General features: G+C 34.5%; 1 long non-coding RNA gene across 1 annotated transcript in view; it reads right to left on the bottom strand.

Moving 5' to 3' along the window:
- The window catches only part of LOC119766982, a 59,863-nt gene that overhangs the window by 26,277 nt on the left and 9,669 nt on the right, over positions 1-23,917 (bottom strand). The window contains exon 2 of the long non-coding RNA XR_005277245.1: positions 2,785-2,828. This is a non-coding gene — a long non-coding RNA (uncharacterized LOC119766982). The remainder of the gene's footprint in view (positions 1-2,784; positions 2,829-23,917) is intronic.

The raw sequence follows: 23,917 nt of genomic DNA, 5'->3' as shown, positions 1-23,917 counted from the left end.
AGAGTATTTTTTCAGCTTTGCAAATATACATTATTATCAGTATGTATATTTTCTGAAATTTTCAACCTAAAAATGGCTTTAACTCGTAATCACAAAAGTTCATTTTGATTCCAAATTCAGTTTTACATCTTAAAATGATTTTTGGAATTTTTGCTGGAGGAATATTTGAGATTTAAAAAAAATACTATTTAAAAAAAACATAATTTGGCAAAATACATAACGTCCAACGTACCTTCTATGGCTCAAAAGTTGGCAATTTTTGTCCGCTAAAAAATATCTTTAAACTAAATTATTAAAAGTTTATTTAAAAAAAAAAACTGGTATTATTTTTCTTCTTGGTCACTATTTTTTCCAACAGTTCTCATGACAATTTTGCCGAAGACACCAATCGATCATTTTTCTTTTTTTGTGTGGACTGCCCCCAAATTTGTATGGAGAAATCAATTATGTAATATAGCATATTAAGTATCTTGGAATCGATGGGAAAAATGTCATCCAAAAGTAAAAACTTTTTTTTTACGAATTCTAGAGAACTGCTCTTGCAACCCGGTCGTTTGCAATAATTTGAAGATATTAAAACAATTAAAATAAGGCATAAAATTTTACAATCTGGTAACACTGTCATGCGATTTTAGAAGTTAATAAAAGTTACTGAACTATTGAATACCGAACAAGGATCATAAATTTAAAACTGGTGGGTTTTGTAATTTTGTTAAATCAACAACAACCAAACGAGCAAATCAAGGTGAACGCGAAGTGTGCAAATTGTGGCGGTAGCCACACTGCTAAATACTGTGGATACACAGCTAAGCTAATCTCAATATTCGATTTTTTGTATTACTCGAAATTTATGCTTATTGATTAATTTATGTTTTTTATGGGTTTTTACAAGCTTTTCTCTCGCAAAATCGTGAACCAAATTAAGGGGTTACATACATGTAAATTGGCTAAAATGTCAAGGGTTCCTATGAGCACACTCTAAAACTTTTTGACGTAGACTTACGTCTTTGTCGAAGGTACTGGGGTGTCATTCCAAAAAACCCGGGCCGAAGGCCCTGGATAACTGCGTCATCCGTCAAACGCTTATATCTTCCTTCCCTCTAATCGAATCGACACGATTTATGTGCCATTCGATTCGAAAATTATTCAGCAATTTGCTATAAAACTTTCATTGTTGGCAAAATAGTTTAACTATTGAAACAATTGAATGTTTTAAAATGTTTTCAAAATGCAGAGATTTTGCAAGCAAAATGAGCGCTTCCCACTCACGGACGGGAATGTCAAGTACCTATTTTGAGGGGAAAATCATCCGAGCAACGCGACCGAGTGTCGGTCGCGAAAAAGGAGGGGAAGTAGCGGGCCGAAATCATACATAAGAACGTGCGCCAGAGCCCATTCCATCATTCACGTCTCAGACGTCGGACCGGCAGCAGCAGCAGCAGGAGAGAGACCAGAGCAGCAGCAGGAAAGCTCAGCCCAGAGCAGCAGGAGAGAGACCAGAGCAGCAGCAGCAGGAGAGAGGGACCAGAACTGGAAAAGAAGTGCGCATCGCCTTCTCGTCGTCACCGTCAGCCAGTTGCCTCTCGATGGCCGGACCGTTAGGATCTTTCGTGGTTGCTGTGGTTCGGAGGTGCCTCAATCCCCATCCCTCGTCCCACCCGGGACGAGGCATCAACAAGATGAGGCGCGCGCCTGCTGCCTTCCGCCGAAAAGCCTCTCGTGGGTCAAGCCTTGGTTGTGAAACAATCAGGACATCCAACTAGCTCGTCGCATTCGCGGCGAGCGCTTCTGAAAGATTTACGTCTCATCAAATTCTAGTGTTGAAAGAGTTGCCCTCGTCCCACCCGGGACGAGGCAGCGAGCTAATTTGAATTTAAATTTCAGGAACAAATTTTGGTCTTCGGGGGCGACAGATTGCACAGCTTTCTGAGGCTGCTCTCGCCCCCAACCCCTATGCCCCCTCTCCCCCCATTCGGCTCGCTAAAATTCCTTCGTCTCTTTCTTTCCTCTCTTTGCCGTTCGAATGGGTGTTCCTTCCAATATATATAGCTAATTCTTCAAATTAATATAAGGAAAACCCACATGTTCACATATCTAAATTTTACGTAAGTCTACGCCATTCCGGTTATGTCTGTGACATAACTACTTTGACTTTTACTTAATCTGTTTTCAGGTATTAAAATATACATTTTCATCTATTAACATAATGAATATGAAGACAATTGGATGTACCATTGCCGGGTGCCACGATATCTGAACACTTCGTAGACCAAATCGGCTCAATTTTTTTGTAAAGACTCACTAAACGAGTTCCGTGTGCATGACGAAGGCCGATTCTCAAAAAGTTTATTTTTAAAAAAGATAAAAATATTTTTCTGTTTTTCATATAAAAAATCAACAGTTTTTGATTTTTGTAATTTTTTTAAAAACCTAAATTTCAAAATCGGGCTTCGTCATGCACACGGAATATGTCTTGAGAGTTCTCACTCCAAATTTCAGCCAATTTGGTCCATCCCATCTCGAGATATCGTGGCTCCCGCAAATCAACTCTGTGTTTTGAGAAAAACGCTCACAATGTTTGACGGTTCGCTTTGAGCATGGCAAAACTTTTAACTTAAATCGTCTTCGACTCACTTAAATCATGAAATATGAAATTTCTAGGAGTGATTGGAAATCATCTTTTGAAAGGATTTAATAAATAATTGGAATTACGAATTTTTGAGATTTTTTACATGTATGTAACCCCTTAATAAAAAAAATAACTCAAAATTCCACAGTGCTTACCTTATTTCACCGAATGACCCACAAAATGCTGTGCCGTTGACAATCTGAAATCAAAACAAAGAACAAAGAGAAACCATTAGCAAAAAAATATCACAACCAATTGGCACAGGTTCCGGCTCTGCCCGGAACACTGCTAAACACCAATCCCAATTTGGAAACTTTTTTTTGCCTCCCCCCGTCGAGGCCAAGAGGACCATTACCGAAATTGAGCCCCTCAAGAGTTCTGGTGTTCGTCCTTGATTGACGTCATCAATTAGGACAAAATTAACTTTTTTTTTTCCTCGCCCTTGTCGGAAAAAGTTTTGGCGCGCAACTTGACGAGACATTCGTTGACTAATAGACTAATGAAGGCCTGTTGTTGAAGGTCGTCGCGCAGCGACAAATTGACATCGATACGGGCTCGTCCTTTGTCGAAATCGCGTGATTGGTGGAAATTAGAGGCGGCGAGTGTCTTTGACCTTGTTGACGCGCACCTGGATTTTCCGAAACAAGACAAACGACACGACGATTTATCACCGTTACTTATCGCCCTCGTGAAACGGTGACAAGGTGAAGACAAAATCAATTTCACACACCCCTGCGGGGGTGGAAAATTTTCCCGAGAATTGATGAACTACTGCGACAAAGACGACGTCTAATGGGGTAAAGGTACAATGTTGAGATTCACCTTTAAAGTCAAGTGCTGATTTGGCCCTCTTACCCCAACAACCCTTCAAACGCAGCTCATGCGTGTGCCCCTCAGCTCAACGGAAAAGGGAATGATCCTGACAGGATCCCACGGGGAGTTGCACGTGGTTTCACGTTATTGTGCGCCGTGAAACCCTTTGATGAGGTTGCGTGGCTGTGTGTGGTGGAAGGGATTGGTGGTGTGATATGGGTGTACAACACAGCTGTCGATAAGGGGTGGTTTAAGGTGAAACCACAGCGAAATGATATGAGCGTTGTAACTCGTGGTGGTGGTGGTTTTGTGGGGGGAAGTTATTGGCACCGTGATGTTGTTTGTTACAGTGAAAAAATAATGGTTTATAACATTTATGGCTGTTATGATAAAATCAACATTGATTTAAGATTTTCAATGATACAATAACAAGTTGTATTTCGATTGCGTGCAAGTTTTTTTTGAAAATTTTCACGTTAACTCACATACTCAAAAATTCATTTACTCACTTGACTAATCACACACTTTTTACTCACTCACTTACTAATTTAATTACTCACTCACTCACTCTTTTACTCACTCACTTACTCACTCACTCACTTACTCACTCACTTGCTCACTCACTTACTCACTCACTTACTTACTCACTCACTTACTCACTCACTTACACACTCACTTTCTCACTCACTTTCTGACTCATTTACTCACTGACTTACTCACTCACTTACTCACTCACTTACTCAATCCCTTTCTCACTCACTTGTTCACTCGATTACTCACTCACTTACTCAGTCCTAATTTTATCAATCATAAATTTAAATAAATAATTTTAAAAAATTGCATAAATTTAAAATAAAATATGAATTTTAAGAATTAAAAAAAAGATCTCAAAAATTTGAAAAAAGACTAAAAACTCAGGAAATATCAAAAACTTCAAAGAGAAAAATTTGAAAGATTTAAAAAAAATAATAATTTGAAAGATTTGAAAAAAAAACTGAAAGATTTTAAAGATTTAAGATTTTTGAAAGATTTGAAGGATTTCAAAGATTTAAACATACCTCATATTTCAATATTTTATAAAATTTCAGATTTGAACGATTTGAAAGATTTCAAAGATTTGAAAGACTTGAAAGATTTGAGCAACTCTCTACAAAATCGGCCGATTTCGACCATTTTTATTTTATGTATTTTTTGAATTGGCTCAAACTTTGTGGGGGCCTTCCCTATGACCAAATAAGCTATTTTGTGTCATTGGTTCACCCATACAAGTCTCCATACAATTTTGGCTGCTGTCCATACAAAAATGGAATGTAAATATTCAAACAGCTGTAACCTTTGAGTGAATTTTCTGATCAATTTGGTGTCTTCGGCAAAGTTGTAGGTATTGTTGAGGACTTTTGAGAAAAAAATAGGTACACGGAAAAAAAATTGCAGATTTTTTAATCAACTTTTTTTTCACTAAAACTCAATTTCCCAAAATACGTATTTTTTGATTTTCGAGATTTTTTGATATGTTTTAGGGGACAAAAATCCGCAACTTTTGAGCCATAGAGAAACATGGTCAAAAAATCTGCCGCCGAGCTATGAATTTTTGAAAAAAAGTGATTTCTGAAAAAAATCGATGCTTATGCAAAAAAAAATTTACGTTATTTTTTTTATGTACAGTTGAATTTGCAATCGAAAAGTACTTTTCATATTTTTTGAAAAAGGGCTCTGTTTTCAAGAAATAGCCACCGAAAGATTGATTTTAGCGGAATATTTGCAGATTTTTGAAAATAGTGACCATGAGTGACCATCTCTAAAAATATTTTTTTTAAAAGTTCAAAATTTGCTATAAAATTGTCAAAGAGACATTGAAGATTGGACCTCTGGTTGCCTCTCGGCCGCTTTTAGAAAAGGAAACACGAAAATTTAAGTTTTCTAAGTCTCATAAAACAACTAGAGCGTCCAATTTCCTGTCCCGGGAAAAAAATCCCGGGAATTCCCGGGATTTCCCGAAAAAAAATATTTCCCGTTTCCCGGGAAATTTGTTAATTTCCCGGAAATTCCCGAAATTCAAGCGGAAGTAAACATTTTCTTAAATTTTTTGAACTACTTTTTGAAAATGCTCTGAAAAAATAATAAATGAACAAACTCAACATGATTTTGTTCAATTAAATGTATTGTTTGGTTTATATATAATTAATCAGATTATCAGAAATCATGACATCAGAATTATTTCTGATAATATTAATTTTTGAAGCAGCTGGGAATAGATTTTGCCTCATGAGTATTATATTATTACAATTAGATAATTTTTTAATAGATTGATGTTATTTCATCAAAACAATGTTAACTCCTTACCTCCAAATTAAAATTGAGATTTTCGAATTTGTGCAAAAAGAATTAATTCAATTGGTTGAATACCTAGTACTAAAGAAACTGGTGCAACTACTGGTGTTAGAGGGTTAAGTGTGAAAAAATAGAAGACTTTGTGGAATGATGTTAATTTATCGTATAAATTTTAATCATGTTGCATAATAGTACAAAAATAATCTTTGAAAAATTACTTTCTTTTGTTTGTTCTCAAAAAATGCAAAAATATATACATAGCTTGCTTTGAATTTTGTTTTATTGTTCAGAGTAAAACCAACACTAAAATGCTTTACCATTTGTTCAAGAGCTGAAACCAGTATTTGTCATGAAAAACATAATTTCTGCATGTTATGATTGTGGAGTTTAGGTTAGAATTAGGGAAAGTTTTATTTGTGTTCTATGTATTAGTTTAAGAAATCTTGTATCATTGGAGTTTGTAAACTTGTTGATGCGTTAAGATGAGGTGGTTTTTATGCCTTCTTGAGAATGTGTCTGAGACAGCTCAAGGGGGCTTTTTGCCCACCAAAATAAAAAATGAAATGAAATGGATTATGCAATTTTATGATTGTTGATTATGGATTAATTTTACTCACAGTTTTGATAAAAAATATTTCTCATCAAAAATACCAAAATACATTTTCTTGTAGTCGAATGATTTCATACATGCAGTCAAGCTGCTAATTGATCTTCACACTTATTTAAACCATTAATGATGATGTCCTATACAATTTTGTTTTGCATAATATTAATTAAAACCAAGATCATAATAATGTTCAATAAATTAAAAATTTCCCGGGAATTCCGGGGAAATTGGCTGAAAATTTCCCGTTTCCCGGGAAATTGGTAATCCCGGGAAATTGGACGCTCTACAAACAACCCATAATTTTCTAATGTAGTTATCTCAACAACTAATGGTCCGATTTTCAATGTTAATACATGAAACATTCGTAAAATTTTGCGATCTTTTTGAAAAAAATATTTTGAAATTTTTTAAATCAAGACTAGCATTTTAAATGGGCGTAATATTCAATATTTGGCCCTTTTAAAATGTTAGTCTTGATTTAAAAAAAATCAAAATATTGTTTTTGAAGAGATCGAGAATTTACAAGAATGTTTCATGTTTTGACATTGAAAATCGTACCATTAGTTGCCTGAAACCTGATTTTTTTCCGTGTACAACTTTGCCGGAGACCAATATGTTTCAGGGGTATAAAATGGCCATGTTTTCAGGCAAACAATCTTAGACCAAGTTACGACTTTTGGAAAAAAAAGGTTATAAAAAATAGTAAAAAAAAAACTCCCTAGATTTTCCTTTATAAACTTTGTTGATACGGTTTTTGGTAGCTTAAATATGATCATGCAAAGATCGAAAAAGACAGAAATAAATAGATTCTCCTCTGGAAACGAATGGTCCGAAATCCAATGTTAAAAGTGATTTTTTAAAATTATCTGCTCTTTTCAATATCAAATTTTGATTTTCTTAACAATGTTCACACTTTTATTTGCTGGAAAATTCTATCGAGTCAATTGTCACAAGATCAATAGTGAAATTGATAGCAATTGTTTTGTACAAAGTTCAGTTCAGTTAGTGGGAATTGGTATCAATGAAAATATATATTGAACTCTGATAAATTCAATTCAAAAAGGACCAACTTCACTAATAGCCTGTCCAACACGGAACAATTCAGCAAACTTTTTCTTTTCAAGCCACCAAAACCGATATGATTCCCCATTAAAACTCTACCCAGCTTGCATAATAACTTATCAAACACACACACATCCAATCCCCTCGGAGCAGTTTCCAATAATCTGACGTGGACTAACTTTCTCAAAACTAATTGGAAAGTATGCACCACAAGCTCTCGACAGTGGACTCCCGGTTAAAAATTCCACCAAACTCAACTTTTCTCTTACTGTGTGTGGGAATTTGACGCGTGGGAGGGTGGGAAAAATTGGCTTTCACTTTTTCCTGTCACCTCGGCTTGCCACATCCGTCCGACGTTCTATTAATATCAAATCGATATATTATGAATTATGGTCCTTTTGCAGTGCTTTCTTTATGTTTCCCTCCACGTGTGAACTCACCCACGCCACGTGGTGGCACTTCAAAGCACCTGAACCTCCCTCCGAAGAGGTTCGAGGAGGAACTTTTCAAGATGATGATGATGATGGTGGTTACCGGATGTGTGTGACTTGGGTGTGAATTAAGCAGGATAATTTTTTGTTTGAACACGCTGAGAAGAAACGTGCAAGTTTACCCAATTTGAGCTTTTTTTCGTTAGTTCAAGAGTGATGAAATTAATCACGATGATGGCGGAAAGCAGTCTCTTCGTCTTTCGAGATATTGCTTTTTCTAGTTCCTAAACCAGCATCGTGACATGCTTCAACAAGATTGGATGTACGCGAGATCCTTGAGATAAAGAGAGTGCTGCTGGGAAAACACTTCAAAGGACGCATTGATTGGAGCCGGTGAAACAAATATCCTTGAACATTTTCCATTAATTTTCATTTTGTTGATTCTTAATTTGTTGGTTCCGTTTATTGTGTCAAAATTCCAACTTCAAAAGTATTTCTACTGCAAATAAAAAAAAGTCGTTAGCACTCATCAGCGGTCCAAACACAACTCCAGTTGGCGTGTATGCAAAGTCTATGAAAATATGGAAATTGAAGAGAAAAACGCAGAGGATAAAAAAGCCTTTTTTCCAGCCCCAAGAATGGCTCTATTTTCCCACGAATCCACAACGTTTTTTTCCCGCTCTAATCGGCGTTCACCTTCATCACTGTCGCGTGTCGCGATGGCAGCACTGTTGGGTCGGCATAGTAGGCGGCGCGCCCTTCTCCCTTAGTGTGCATGCGACACGCAACCCTTGCCACCCGTCATATGTTTATTGAACCCGCCATACGGGCCGACAAAGCAAGCCACGGCGGCTGATTCGAGGAAAAGCCGTCCAGATCCTGCTTCGATGGAGGCCTCTAGACAGGATGCACGTGTGAATGTGTGCGAGCGACCTTATGGGTGTTGGTATTAATAGAAACTGTCTGCTGCATAGGCACACTGCAACTGGTCAGGGATGAAAAAATTTGCAATTTTACAGGGTTTTGGATCGAAAATTAATTATAATAATTATTTCCAGTATTTATCTTAAACTTTGATGATTTATATATTTTTTTTTCGAGTGCTTATCCTGCCATGTACAGATAAACATTTTATTTACATACGTCCTAATCATTCCACTTAAGTGGTCATTACTTTTGGCATTGTTGCCAAATCTTCAATATACAATTCTAATAAGAAATCCTTATAAGAAAATCCGAAGTCGAAAGAATGTTTCAATATTTTTTTCTGGTGTAACATAAAATGCTATCGTGATAAAACCATCCTATTGAATCTTTCTGATTTTATTTAAAATCGTTTTTAATGAGAAAATTACAAATGCTTATTGAAACTTTTAAATTTATTTTTTTTTAAATAAATTTCCTTTAGCCGTTGTTAGGTCCAAAATTAAAAAAGAACCAAATTTGACTAAATATCACCAAACAATCAATGATATGTAAAAATAATTATGCAGTAATTTTTGTATTGTCCCAGACTAGACCTTTCAACATTTTTAAACAATTTAAATGATAATAGTTTAACTCTAGAGTAAAAAATGTGAGAAAAAATCCAAATATAAATTGGCTGTAAAAATATGAAATAAAAACTATTAGCCAAATACTATCAGAAAAAACATAAACTTGACAAGATAAATGCACTATCAGAAAAAAACGTAAACTTGACAAGATAAAAGCAAATATAAATATTGAAAATGAACCAAGAAAAACATACATAACACAAGAAAAGAAAAGTTTTTCGTAGAACAAAAGCTACTCAGAATCACAATTTTTTGATTATATATGAACTTTGATGCTAATGTTGATTAAACTGCAACTGTGTTCCAGTTAAGCCGTTGCATTTTTTTAAGTTAATTTAAATTTTCTATGTAAATTCATTGTTTTGTTACGCAACATCACTTAATTTCTATCATTAGCCCTTTTTTTCAAATTTCCCTAAATTCCTACAAAAAAAAGTTTAATACAGTCGACTCTCTGGTTTTCAATATCCAAGGGACCGTCGAGGAAGAGAATCATCAGTTTACAGAACGATGCAAAATGAAGACTCGATTGAAAATATTTTTTCTTGATACCCCGCTATGGGAGAGAATCATGGCAACGTCCAGCAAACAAAAACAAACTAATGTCAAACACCCTTCAAAGCTTCATTTCGCAAAGAAAAATGTCTATGCAAGCCATGAGAAAGTGAAATTATTGATAACCGGAAGAGATTTATAAAGCAAACAGAATCCAAGGGACCGTCGAGGAAAAGATCCTTCAAGCAAGCGAAAATATCGAGGAATGAAGACAATTGAAGTATGCAGATTGAAGGGACTGAAGAATTCATCGATAGATGGAGCAATATTGATATCGAGAAGATCGACAGCCAGAGAGTCGACTGTACTAGCATTCATAGAATTTTATTTAGCTTTTGACACTTTTTTTACATCTTTAACTTTTTAATATGGTTAAATTTGTTCATTGTCTTCATTGAACAATTTACATCTCTGTAACCAGTCTCGTTGCAAAAACACGTGGCCTGCTGCGTGTGTCTGCTTACCATTGCAGGGAGGCCAAATGGTGCATTTCATGCAGACTCGCCCACCGCCTACCATGCGTCTCCAGCTGTTTTCTTTTTTTTCTGCAGATAATTCGACTGGCACTGTTGGCGAACCTGGCCAACCCGGGCGTTTGCCTACCAAGGAGTAACCTAATTTTCATAATTATAACTTTTTTGCTTCAGGGGGCAACGACTGACTGGCTCTATTTTTGCTCTCTCTGTCTCGAGTTTTATTCAAAGCTCTGCACTGACGGTAATATTCTCTAATTGCGGACAGGAAAAGTTGTTTTGTGGTGTTTATTCATTACGGTGGAAATGCAATATTTAGATAAAGTGCCTACAAAGGATAGTTTTTCATGAAGATAATTTACCAATTATTTTTCAACTTCATTTTAGTTTCAACATGATAATTCAATGGAAAATTTCACTGTTTTTCTTACTTTTTGTGCAAAAGATAAAAAGAATTTCAGCCCTTTTATGTCCAACATCGAAATTAAAACAAAGTAAATACAGTCGACTCTCTGGTTGTCAATATCCAAGGGACCGTCGAGGAAGAGAATCATCAGTTTACAGAACGATGCAAAATGAAGACTCGATTGAAAATATTTTTTTCTTGATACCCAGCTATGGGAGAGAATCATGGCAACGTCCATCAAACAAAAACAAACTAATGTCAAACACCCTTCAAAGCTACGTTTCGCCAAGAAAAATGTCTATGCAAGCCATGAGAAAGTGAAATTATTGACAACCGGAAGAGATTTTTAAAGCAAACAGAATCCAAGGGACCGTCGAGGAAGAGATCCTTCAAGCAAGGGAAAATATCGAGGAATGAAGATAATTGAAGTATGCAGATTGAAGGGACTGAAGAATTTATCGATAGATGGAGAATTATTGATATCGAGAAGATCGACAGCCAGAGAGTCGACTGTATAACAATTAACCAGCATGAAAACGCAACAAAATAACATCACACACAACACCACCGTCATGCTCACAGCAGGCTTTGATTTATGTGAGCCATTATTTTCACCCGCGCTTTTCACTCTCCAATTTTAGCCCCCATTGAGAGCATTTTCATCTCACAACCCTACTGAAGCGTGCAGATGTAGAGAAAAACCCATTTCTGGGAAAAAGCACTCACACATTTGTGACGATGTTGGGAACTGCTTTCGCTCAAATAATTCATTTAATTCTTTACAACGAGCTTAGTTTTCTTTTCCTTTTACCTTTTTTAAGCTGAGTTTGTTTGCAAGCAAAAAATCGTGGAAAAAGCTGCCTTTTCATCAACAAAATCCAGGAAAATTCTTTCATGTTAATGTTCTGAGGTGGTGGAATTAAAGCATTACCATTGAAAGACTCAAATTAGCCAAACTTTGAATGCTGATTCTCTGTTCTATTACTATCTAAAAATGCTCAGATTGAAGCCGCCAAGTGTCTCCACTGAATTACTTTTCGACTAATTGGAATGTAGATCAAAACCATTAATTTTCCATAGTAGCAAATTTCCTCCCTGTAAACCACGTCGTTTCCATATTATTACCTTCCAGGTCATGCAATCCAGTAGGCAATAAAACCTTCCCCGAAGGTCCAATTAATGCTCACCTAGTTGAAGGAATTAGGCCATTAAAAACGAATATCGTTTCCTAATTCCACCTTATAATTAGGCCAATATCGTGCCAGCAAGCCAACCCCGAGGTGGCCCGAGGTGGGTGGAAATAATTTTCATTTTCAATTCGTCTTCCTTGATGAAGCCGTTAACATTTAATCACAACCACCTCCCTGCCTGCCTGCCTGCTTCAAATTAGATTACTATCCGCGGGATCGAGTTGAGTCCTCCTCGAAACCGTGAAAAACTCATCAAGTCAGGACAACGACGAGGACGGAAAGGCCCACCAGCCAGGCAGCCTGCTCTCAATTTCTGTACATTTTTTTTTTGCTGCTTCACCACACCATCATCATCGTTGTCGTCGTTGGTCGTCGTGTTGGCAGCAGACTTAGTGTCGCCGACGACGGCGCGGTAGTTTTTGCCGAGCAGTTTTAGCTGCCGGGTATCAAACACCATTATCTGCGACCCTCGCGTTCGGGATGGATGCTGTGTGGCTTGAAACATGGAGTATCGTTGCGTGTTTGGAGTTGTGCAAACTTGACAGTATCAAGTGATGTCACTTCCCTCTGGGTGATTGCTTTATTATCTTTGGAAAGGGAAAGTTTGATTTTTTTATGAGCACTCAATTTAGAAGAAACTTTACGACTGGTAAAAAATGTTTGCAAATACATAATTTTTCAGATTTCTTTAATATTTTTTTAGAGCATCACTTGGAATACAATGTCTGTTCATTGGATTTGACCAAATTTCAAAATATGCTCAAATTCCTAAACTGCTTATTGTTCCTCTTTTGGGTAGCAATCAGACACTTTTTTTTCATAGAACATTTCAAATACTTGTTAAATCGTCCGTAATGTTAATTGTGCATGATTTTTGGCACAATTATGACATTTTTACTGAACATAAATAACACAATTCGACATTTTATAAGCTGATGTCGGTAAACTCTTCAGTTTCGTAAAAGTAAGTTTCAATGAGACTCCCTGAATACGCTCCAATCGACAGAATTGAGTTTTAGTGAATTCTCTGCCAATAAGTAAAATTGTAAATTTTGGGTATAAATGGTACGGAATCATTTTAAGCAACATAAACTTTGAAATTTTTTTGCAACGGCCTAAAGTTTAAAAATATAAATTTTATACTCAAAATTGTTCAAAAAATACCGTATTTTTTTAAAATACTAAAATTTTCATAATTTGCAATATGAGTATCAAACGAATTGAAATTTTATATGCTTTTTCTATATAGGCCGCTGCAAATATTTTTTTAAAGTTTATGTCCCTCGACTCTGGTCAAAGTCGAGAGGGGGGGGGGGGAAGAGGGGGGCAAAAAATCAAAAAGTAAAAAAATTGAAATTTCAGGCCACGGTATCAACATTTGAATGAAAAGTGATTAAAAATGCATTATACCCTGTCCAGTTGTTTTGCAATAATTTATTTCCAAGATTTTTAAGTATTGACAAAAAAATATTTATGAGAGAAAAAAAAAAGTTTTTACATTGCTGTTCATTGTAATTTCATAAAAGTTTAAAATATTTTTAAACTAGCCCAAACATGCTAAATAAGATAACCGATGCAGAAAAAGGCATTTTAGATTGTTCTCAATCGATTAGACTTCTATATCAATTGAATTTTTTTTTTGAAATAATATATTTTTGCCCCCTGATTTTTCGGACCAATTTTGAAGGGGGGTGCGACAAAAACTTTGAAGAATAACGCAACGGCCTTATTTGAGTTTTTTTGGAAAATACTTAAATTTTCCGCAAATTACCGTATTTTTTCGAAAAAACTCAATTTTTTTATGTTTGCAACATGGGTATCAAACGAAGCGAAATTTGGTATGATTTTTCACTTTCTTAGAAAATTAATCCTTTGAAAATTAAAAAAAACACAACGAGATGAAATTTTGCATGCTATATACATACATTCAAATTGTGTATGCTTCATATCATACAAAGTTTTGCGTCGTTTGATATTGCATATTTTGAAAATCTGAGTATTTTTGAAAAATACGGCAATTTGTGAAAATTTTAATGTTTCCCTAGAAAAACTCTAATAACGTTAAAAAAGCATACAAAATTTCGCAGCGTTTGATACCCATATTGCATATTTTGAAAATTTGAGTATTTTAGAAAAAATACGGTAATTGTATAATTTTTTTTGTATTTCCCATAAAAAACTCTAATAAAGTAAAAAATAAGAAAAATTCGCTTCGTTAGATACCCATATTGCAAATAATTTAAGTTCTTTCGAAAAAATGGGTATTTTGTGAAAATTTTAATATTTTCAAAAAAAAAAACTTTCTTGATGTGATAAAGCAAACCAAATTTTGCTTCGTTTGATACCCCTATAGCATATTTTGAAAATGTGAGTATTTTCGAACGATACGGTATTTTTTTTCAAGCAAAAAAAAAAAAACTTTCGGCAAAACGCCCCATTCGGCGAAATTATCATTCGACAAAAAACTGTACCGGATCCGAAATATTTCTCTTTCAATTTTTGTATCGGTCTCAATCATATGATTATTAAAACAGAAAAATCAATTTTTATTTTAAAAAAATTTTCTTGTCCATTCATTTTTCTAACCTGGATCGACTCGCACTGCTGTAAAATGTTATCGGATAGCCAATAAATTTTATTATTTTTTATTTATTCAGTGATAAGGCTGGTACAAATATTTTTAAAAGTTTTTGTCACCCTCCCTTCAAAATTGGCCCGAAAAATCAAAATTTCAATGAAAATTCAAGTGCAACCAGCTGAAATCAAATTAAAATACATTCTCCTGCGTTTAAAATCATTTTTGGCATGTTTGGGTTTATTAAAAAATCTTAAGATTTTTTGAAAATTTTCGATGCAAAATCCTTTTTTTCGATACAATTTTTGTTTTTGTCAGATCTTAGATTTTTTGAAATCTAATGATTGCAAAAAAACTGAACTAGAGTAAAATGCATTTTAAAACACTTTTTTCATTTAAATGTGAAGACTATGGCTTGTTATTTAAATTTTTGTATTTTTTTATTTTTTTGCCCCCCCCCCCCTGACCTCGGCCAGGGCCGAGGGACAAAAACTTTTTTAAATATTTGCATCGGCCTAAGTGAAAAGGAAAAATTCGGCACAATATCTGTTTTCTGCTTTGGAAAATTAATTAATTTCAATTTTGTTAGTTCTCAGTTTTTGTGTTGTGTGTTTGCAAAGCATTCAAAATTTATTTGATACTTTTTCATGCTTTTTAAAATCAGATTTTTCAAATTCACGCCAGCCATCAATGATCCCAAAATTAAATCAAATTCTCTACAAGTTGTAAAATAGGATAGGTGATCAAATGTTTTCCAATAAATGTACTCTTTGCATGTAATTTAATAACTTATTTTGATGGCAAAAATTAACTTCAACAAAAAAAATATTTTTATGAAGCTTTAGAAAAAAAATTCTAATTATTCTGATTTGATGTTATAAATTAAATTATACGAAGTCATTGGAAAACAATAATTTCAGATAGTCGAACTTCGGACAAACAAAACTTCTGATAGTTGAACGCTTCGGATAATCGAGTCTGGACTGTGTTTGAAACAAAAGAAACAAATGCATGTTGGTTTTTCCTATAAATGATTCAATTTTTTTTTAGAATTTAATGATTTGCATCAATTTGAAATTTCAACAACTCTTCTCCGTTTTTTGTTTATCAATGAAAAAATAAAGGCATCGGAAACTTTTTTTTCTTTTCTCTAAAATCTTTTTGAACATATTATTAGATTGGATGAATGTCATCAATTGCATAACACTTTCAAAGCCACCACCTCTAAACCCGTAATTTCCACTGCAGTCCTGTTCCCTAAGGGCAAACACATTTATAACAAGCTTTAGAAACGTTCTCCATTCAGCAGAAACGCATTTATCCTGTTCCTGTGCAGCACTCAAGGCTCGCTCCTAGGCCAGGAAACACATTTATTTGCAAACAAAAATAAACTCTCGACATCACCCGGCAGCGGCGACGGCGGTTCGGAATTTATTGTGACAACAAGCAATAAGCAGCACTGGAAAATGCATTATTTTTTTTTCCTTTTGAGAAGAAGAGCATGAAAGGCTGTTTAGAAACATACATTTTTTTTTCTCTGAGTGTACTTCATTTTTTAGTGCCCACCGAAACGATTGTGTCGCATTCCACTTCCCTTAGACTGGGGAAGTGTTTTTATTACGTTCCATTCCTTTGGATGATTTTCATGTTGATTTTTAGAAAAAGAAACACTTGAAATTCCAAACAGTCCAAACACCCTTGAAGGGGGTAGTTTTTCTGTTGAGGCACCCCCTTTTGAAGGGAAAACATTATCATCATTTTCAGATTCCTGTGCTCAATAAAGTGGAAAATGAAGAGCGCGTGACGAAAAGTCTGGCTTTTCCGAAGGGTGAAAACAAAAGGCAAGTTCTTGAGCGAAGAGTGGGAGGATTCGGAAAATGGCACGTTCCATTTCAATGTTGGTATTATGTATAAGTTTGCGAGGAAATTGAACGTGGAAAATGGACACGGAGGGAAATAAATTTGCAATTAGATTTCAATCAATTGTAGAAGTTTTCCGAATCGTTAGGCAATATTTATGGAAATCAAAAACTAATTTTCCTCCGTGCACTTCCTACTCCAAATAGATGCTCTAACTTCCTTTCCAGGACGTGATCAAGTCTGCAGTGTTGCTGTGTTGGGTAAGGAAGATGTGGCGAGGGCAAACGAATGGAAAAAACACTTTTAATGAAATTAAATCTTTTTTTGTTGCTGCTGTTGTGACCGTTAACGCCAACTACACAGTAAAAAAATGTGTAAATTTTGAAGCTTTAATTTTGGAAGGTAGAATATTACCTCTTATATGATGTAATTTTACCTCAATTTAGACTGAAAAAGCGACATTACACAAGAATAGTGGTAAAATTACCCATTTTCAGAGGTAAAATTACACATTTTTTTTTACATAAAAGATGTACTCCTTCCCAGATGTAATATTACCATGATTTTTTTTCTGTGTACAGGGAAGGAAATACATTTGAAGTTATTGTTGTTTTTGTTATTTTTGGATGTCGCCGGCTGGCAGGATTTCCACAGTACAAAAACGTATTTCAAATAGATTTTTTTAATTTTTTTCAAAATATTATTAAAAAAGTATAAAATCTGATCAAAAAGTTTTTCAACAAATTTATCTGAAATTAGACAGCATCTTTTTTTACAGTGTCCTGTAAACGTTTTGTGGCCAGGATTTATTTGGGGCTCTCGGTGTCTTTCACCCACTTCCGGTTGGCAATGGTCCTCCAGTTGAGTGTATTGTTGGCCACCCAAATGACACTCTGTGGCTGAGCTTAATTTCGTGTAATGATGTGGCGCTAATCCAACGTGCTGTTATATTTTTTGGAATTTTTTTTTCGTGTTTTTATTCTTTCTCGGCTAAACATCAAAGCTTGCAAGCTTTTAAACTTTTTTCTTTTTTAAATTATAACAAAATTCAAGCTAACAGTATGCACCTTAACCTATACAATGTCTGCTGTGCAAATTTCCACCATGAACAAACTAATTTTCCCGTGCCGCAACTTTACCATTGTCGCCTTGAAACCGCGGGCTTGCAAGTTAGTTGTTTAATTTGCCCAACCAGAAAATTCCAAAAGCTCCAACTTTCAAGCCATGTCACGCCAAGCTCTCGCTGTTTTGAAGGAGGGAAAATTGTTTCCCACTTTTCCATCGAGTCGTGGCTGGAGTCGTGGAAAAGGGCTCAGAAATGCATTAGCATTAACATTTTCCTCACTTTTCGAACATTTTCCTCAGAGTACCCACCATGAACGATGAACAAAAGCTGCTGCAGAGAGCTCCTCACTTGGCGAAAGGGGATTTGCATGTGGAAACAATAAAAGCACACAAAAGTTATGTTAATCGACTCGCTCTCTCTCGAAATGCGGTCCCACTTCATCTTCTTTCTGGCAGGAATAATAAGTGGTTAAGGGTGCCGGCAAATATTGAACAACTTTCCAAAGAAGTGGTCTAGTCATTTGGGAGGAAAAATCTCTATCCAAAGCTTTGTTACGTAAGGGAGACTTTCTCATTTGTTTCACCTTTTGCCCCGGAGAAGATTATGACAATCTGAATAAATAATTCAAATTCTAGGGGTCACTTTGTTGCTAAACCGGTTATGGGTATCAAACTTTGATATCGTGATCTAATATTCAACAGTTAAGCAATCAAACTTTGTAATCACCTGAGGGACATGAATGCAGAATATGAAAGTAATACCGGGAAGGATCGAGGATCGCATGGGCAAAGTTAACCAATCAAGATTGAAAAAAAATATCAACATTATGAAGGCAAGCTTCTTGAAAGGTACATATACCACTCTTGTTTTTACATTTCCCCTACAAAATTATTACTAATTGTTTTTTTTTCACTTGATTAGGGTTTAGTTTGTAAAATACTAATAATATATTAAACAAAAATCGTATTTTTTTCAAAAACATTGAAATTAAAAAAACACGATATTTAAAAACATATATGGTAAATTGTGAAAATTTGAGCAATTTACAAAGTAACAAGAATTATGTTAAAATAAACTCCAAATTTCACTTCGTTTGATAATTATAGTGTAAATTATACAAATTTGAGGGTATTTGAAAGGTAAAGGAAATTTGTCAAAATTTTACTATTTGACAAAAACACTTTTGTAAGTTGAAAATCGTCTGAAACCGATATTGCAAAATTATGAATATTAGAGTTTTCTCGAAAAATATGGTTTTTTTCTGGGAAAATTTCAGTATTTTTCTTTTTTGTAAAGGGAACATGCATACAAAATTTCGCTTTGTTTGATACCCATACCCGAGCATGGGTAAATAACAAGGGAAATGCGTAATAATACCTTTCTCTGGTATCAATACCAAATTTTGGTATTCCTGGACCCTTTAAAATTTGTCTTAAGGATTATGCAAGAGCAAAATGTGCTATCATACCAATTAAAGGTATTGTTTTGATATTGCAAAATTGCAGAATTTGTCAATGGTCGTACACCACATTTTGGTATTCTTTTGGTATTACAGTGTTTTATCAAATTCCTCTGAAACTATGGGAAAATTTCGACCAATTTTGACAAAATAATTAATTTTGCGCTAAAATAATGTCTCAAAGCGAATGCTTTTATTGAAAACCGGACATTTCAAACTTGATTTTAAACATTTTTGATAAACCCCCTAAAGAAATGACTTGAAATTGTGGAAATTTTTCTAAGTCAGGATGGCACATTTTGGTATTATTTTGGTATTGAAAGGTTTTATCAAATTCCTCTGAAACTATGAGATTTTTTTTATAAATTTTGATGAGATAATTAATTTTGCGCTAAAATGACTTGAAACCCAAAAATGTTAAAGCTGATTTTCAATTTTTTTTAAATCGTTGAAATTTCTATAAGTTGGGATAACCAAATACTTTGAAAAACGAGTTAATCGACAGATTATTGAATTTTGGTGAATTTCAATCCAGTTTCATTTTAATAATACTTATTTTTCAATCTTGTACAGCCTTTCATCAATGACAAATGCATTCAATGTGGTGAAGAATATCACTAAAAACAACATGGAATCATCAGGTGAGTAGATTTGGTTGTTGCATATGGATAATTTCTGTTTTTTCACTAACTGCAACTGTTGCACTAAAAATGGTATGAAAATAGCAAATTTTGGTATTACCAGCGACCAAAATGTGCTCTTGGTTGCCCAGTAATAGATGGTAAAATACCATGAAATCAAACCAATATCATGTTTGTGGAAGACCACAGGAATACCAAAATATGATTTTCCAAGGGCGCGGGAATACCTAAAATTAAAACCATGGCAATACCAAGTTTTGGTATTCAAGCAATGTTCAAAAATCCAGAAGACCTCAACTTGGTGTTGAAATGGTTTTATTTTGAGGTATTATCTTACCCTTGGAATAACATGGTTTGGTATTGTTGTGCCCTTCCACATACTAGACTTTGGTATGATTTTATGGTATTTTACCATCTATTACTGGGCAACCAAGGGCACATTTTGGTCCCTGTTATTTGCCCAAGTAATACCAAAATTTGGTATTCCCGTGTTATTTACCCCTGCTCGGGTATTGCAAATCATGAAAATTTGAGTGTTTCCATAAAATACGATATTTCAAGAAAATTTTTGTATTTTACAAAAAAAATATGGCGTGAAAATGAAAATACCCATAATGCAAATAATACAATTTTTAGTATTTGAATATTGTACTTTGTAATTTTTTTAAGTAATATGTAATTTAAAAAAAACTATGATGAGGTGAATGCATACAAAATTACGTTTTGTTTGATTCACATGTTGCAAATCTTGGAAATTAGAGTATTTTCATAAAATACGATATTTTCTGAAAATTTAAGTATTTTACAAAAAAATAATAACAAAAGAGTGAACATCTATACAACACTTTCACTAAGTTTGATATTCATATTGAAAACAATAAAAAAATTAGCATCTATAAAACGGTAACATGTGGAAACTTTAGTATTTAAAATGAAATTCTATTGAAGTGAAAAGGCATACAAAATTACGATTCGTTTGATTACTATATTGCAAATTATGAAAATTACAGTATTTTCATAAAATACGACATTTTATGAAAATTTAGTACACATTTGTTACAAAAAAAATTATATAGTGTGAATCTAAACAAAATTTCGCTTCGTTTGATACTCACATTGGAAATTATAAAAATTTGAGTATTTGCATAAATACGATATTTTGTGGAAATTTAAGTATTTTACAAAAAAATGGACTGAAAATGTTTAAGAAATTTCGCTTTATTTGAAAGCCATAATGCAAATAATAATAATTTGAATATTATCAAAAATACTTTTTAAAATTTAAGTTTTCTACATAAAAAAATATTCAAAGAACTAAAATCTATACAAAGCTCAGCTTCGTTTGATCCCATATCGCAATTAATAAATATTTGATATTTTTTTTTTTAAATATGGTATTTTGAGAATTTGTTTAGTATTTACAAAAGAAACTCGAAATGCATATAAAATTTCGCTTCGTTTGATTCTCATGCTGCAAATTATGAAAATTTCAGTATTTCCAAAATTCAGTCCAGACTCGATAATTAAACTTTTAACATTAAATTCGAGCTCTTTGTCGAGTCACTAAAGTCAGTTTAGCGTAGTTTAGGGGTCGTACCTAAGCTCGACAATCAAAAATATGACAACAAAAGTTTGTTTCTCTTGTGGTTTGATGATCCGAAATGAAATTAAGTCAAGGTCTTCGGATAATTTCATCGATTAACAACCTTGATAATTTTGATGACATTTAAAAAATTATGTGTAATTTAATAATAAAATGTATTTAAAGTAATATTTTCAGCTGTTTTTTTAAGAAACTCGTTTTTTGTGTGATGTTATGTTATACAGTGGACTCTCTCGTTGTCGATATTGAAGGGACCGTCGAGAGCGGGAGTTATCAAATTATAGAACGGAAAATCAAAGCAATCTATTTGAAGGGACTGAAAAATTTATTGACAGCTGGAGCAATATTGATATCGAGAAGATCGACAGCCAGAGAGTCCACTGTATATTATTTTTCATTCATTCAAATTTAAAATTTTTAAACGTTCAATTTTGTTTTTGTAAAATGCTTGTTCAATATTTTTATGGTAACAATCTAATTTAATGAGAAGGAAGCCAAACCAAAATCGCATCTGTAATAGCTTAAAGAAAATCAAAATATTTAATTCTTATCGGTACCACTCTACCCCCCAAATCAGTAATTACCTACACAACAACAAATCCCCCGAGCTTATCTGACATTTTCCGGTTCCAGCTCGTTGACTGGCGCCGGATTTACACCCCAACTCAGTTGAACAATCTGTTACACCAAACCCCCTCACCATGACCGGTGGCCAGGTTTTTGCTGCAGTTTCACCCCTCGTTGCAAAGTGCTAATTTGCGTCTTATTGCAAATGTCCCAGCCCACAATTATTCGTGCGGGCACTTCCGGTCCGTTTGTCTCCCCGCCGGCGGAAATTTGAAATTGAATTTGCTAATTTATTCATAAATTCAATCACACGCACCGACGGCGACGGTGTCCAGCTTGTGTCCAGACTGTTTTGGACGACACAACATGTTTGTGTCCTTTCGTTGTTCCGATTTAGGGTGGGTGGATTTCAATTGTGGACCCCGTGGACAGACGAATTGCGAATACACATGGCCATTTTCTGAAGGGAATTGCCCAATAGGATTGGACATTGATTTCAGTGGTCGAAACTCGCAAAAATATCAACCCTTAACAGACATTAAGCTTAAAAAAATAAAATTTCTCCAAAAACAATTTTGCAATTTATCTTTACAACAAATACTTTGCAAAAGTTGAAGTTTATTTGTTAACAAATAAACCAACAAAAATTGACCAAATTAAGCTTTTTTCCCCATAACTTATCCCTCACCCTCTAGACAACCCCTCTCCTGGGGAAAGAACAAAAAATCCGCAGACAACATTTTAACTTTGTTTGTGCTCGTCGTGCCTGGCAGAACAACAGCACTCTGTGAAAATGGGTGACATGAATGGATGGCTGGCTGGATGCTGTAATAAAATGCATATAAATTCAATGCGGACACACAACATTGTTCGGGGAGCGTATTTGCATTAACGATGCCGCAGAGTCTGGACCAGAACTGGGAGGGCTTTCTCGCGAAGGGGGTTTGTTATGGATTCCTTTTTTTACTTGATTCAATTACTCAATCTTTTATTATGATGATGATAATAAGTTTCGTAGATTAACTCTAGTTTGAATATCAATCAGTTATCTGAATATTCACTTGTGAAAAGAACATTTTTTACAAATATAACAATATATTTGTCCACGTCTCAATTCATTTATTTGTTTTTTGAACACAATGGACGGTCGATAAAAAAAAAATTAAAAAGGAGAAAAAAATTAAAGACGAATCTTATTGAAAGTAAATCATAAATAGAATAAATTCAAATCGTCAAACAGATAGTAACATGCTTTCCTTATTTTCTTGTGAAATTACGATTGTGTTCAGCCACAAAATGATCAACTACCCCTCGACCTTTGACTGAACCTTATTCTCAAATATTGTAATATTGACCTGATTTCAATGTATGTTGAGGCATGAAAATTGCAATGAAAAGCTTATAAACAATATTTTTCTACAGCTTTTGTTGGTTTAGATGATTTAAAAAAAAATGGTTGGAAACTTTTTAGAACATAATTGTTGGAAAAATTACAATACCTGAATTTTCAAAAACTTTTATTTTCCTATTTTTTTACATTTTCTCTCAATGGGCTTTTCTGTTTTAAACCGTATCGTGCGAATTTTACCTACTTCAAGAAGTTAATTTATCTTCTTCAAATGACGTCTAATGAACCCAAATTTTTTGCGAATCGTTTGCACGCACCCTTAATTTTTTTTTCGCCAAAATGTCACGACATTTGGTGCCTAATTGACGTTCGTTATAGTTTACAAACTCAACTCTGCTGCTGTCGCAATTTTCGCTCACCCATCATAGTAGGCCAATTAAAGTGTTGAGGAAACGTGATCCGCCCACGTGCGTACAAACACAACAACAACATCGCTTATGCGACTTTTTCGGTGGGGATGTGATCACTCCTCTTACTGCCAAAATGAAAGGGGGAAAATAGGCTCGGAAAAGGCCGCAGGCAGATAGACAAACATATTATGCACGGTGAATGCCAACATTGATTGACATACCACCCCTTAACCGGGAGAACCTCCTCAGGGAGTAAACATTAAAATTTAATTTATGCTTTGTTACCTTTGCGCTGACTTCAAACAATGTTGGCTGTAATTGGAGAAGGTTGTTGC

The sequence above is a fragment of the Culex quinquefasciatus genome, chromosome 2 (assembly GCF_015732765.1).
Source record: "Culex quinquefasciatus strain JHB chromosome 2, VPISU_Cqui_1.0_pri_paternal, whole genome shotgun sequence".
In the NCBI taxonomy this organism is placed as follows: Eukaryota; Metazoa; Arthropoda; class Insecta; order Diptera; family Culicidae; genus Culex; species Culex quinquefasciatus.
This window is presented reverse-complemented; position numbering and strand designations above follow the sequence as displayed.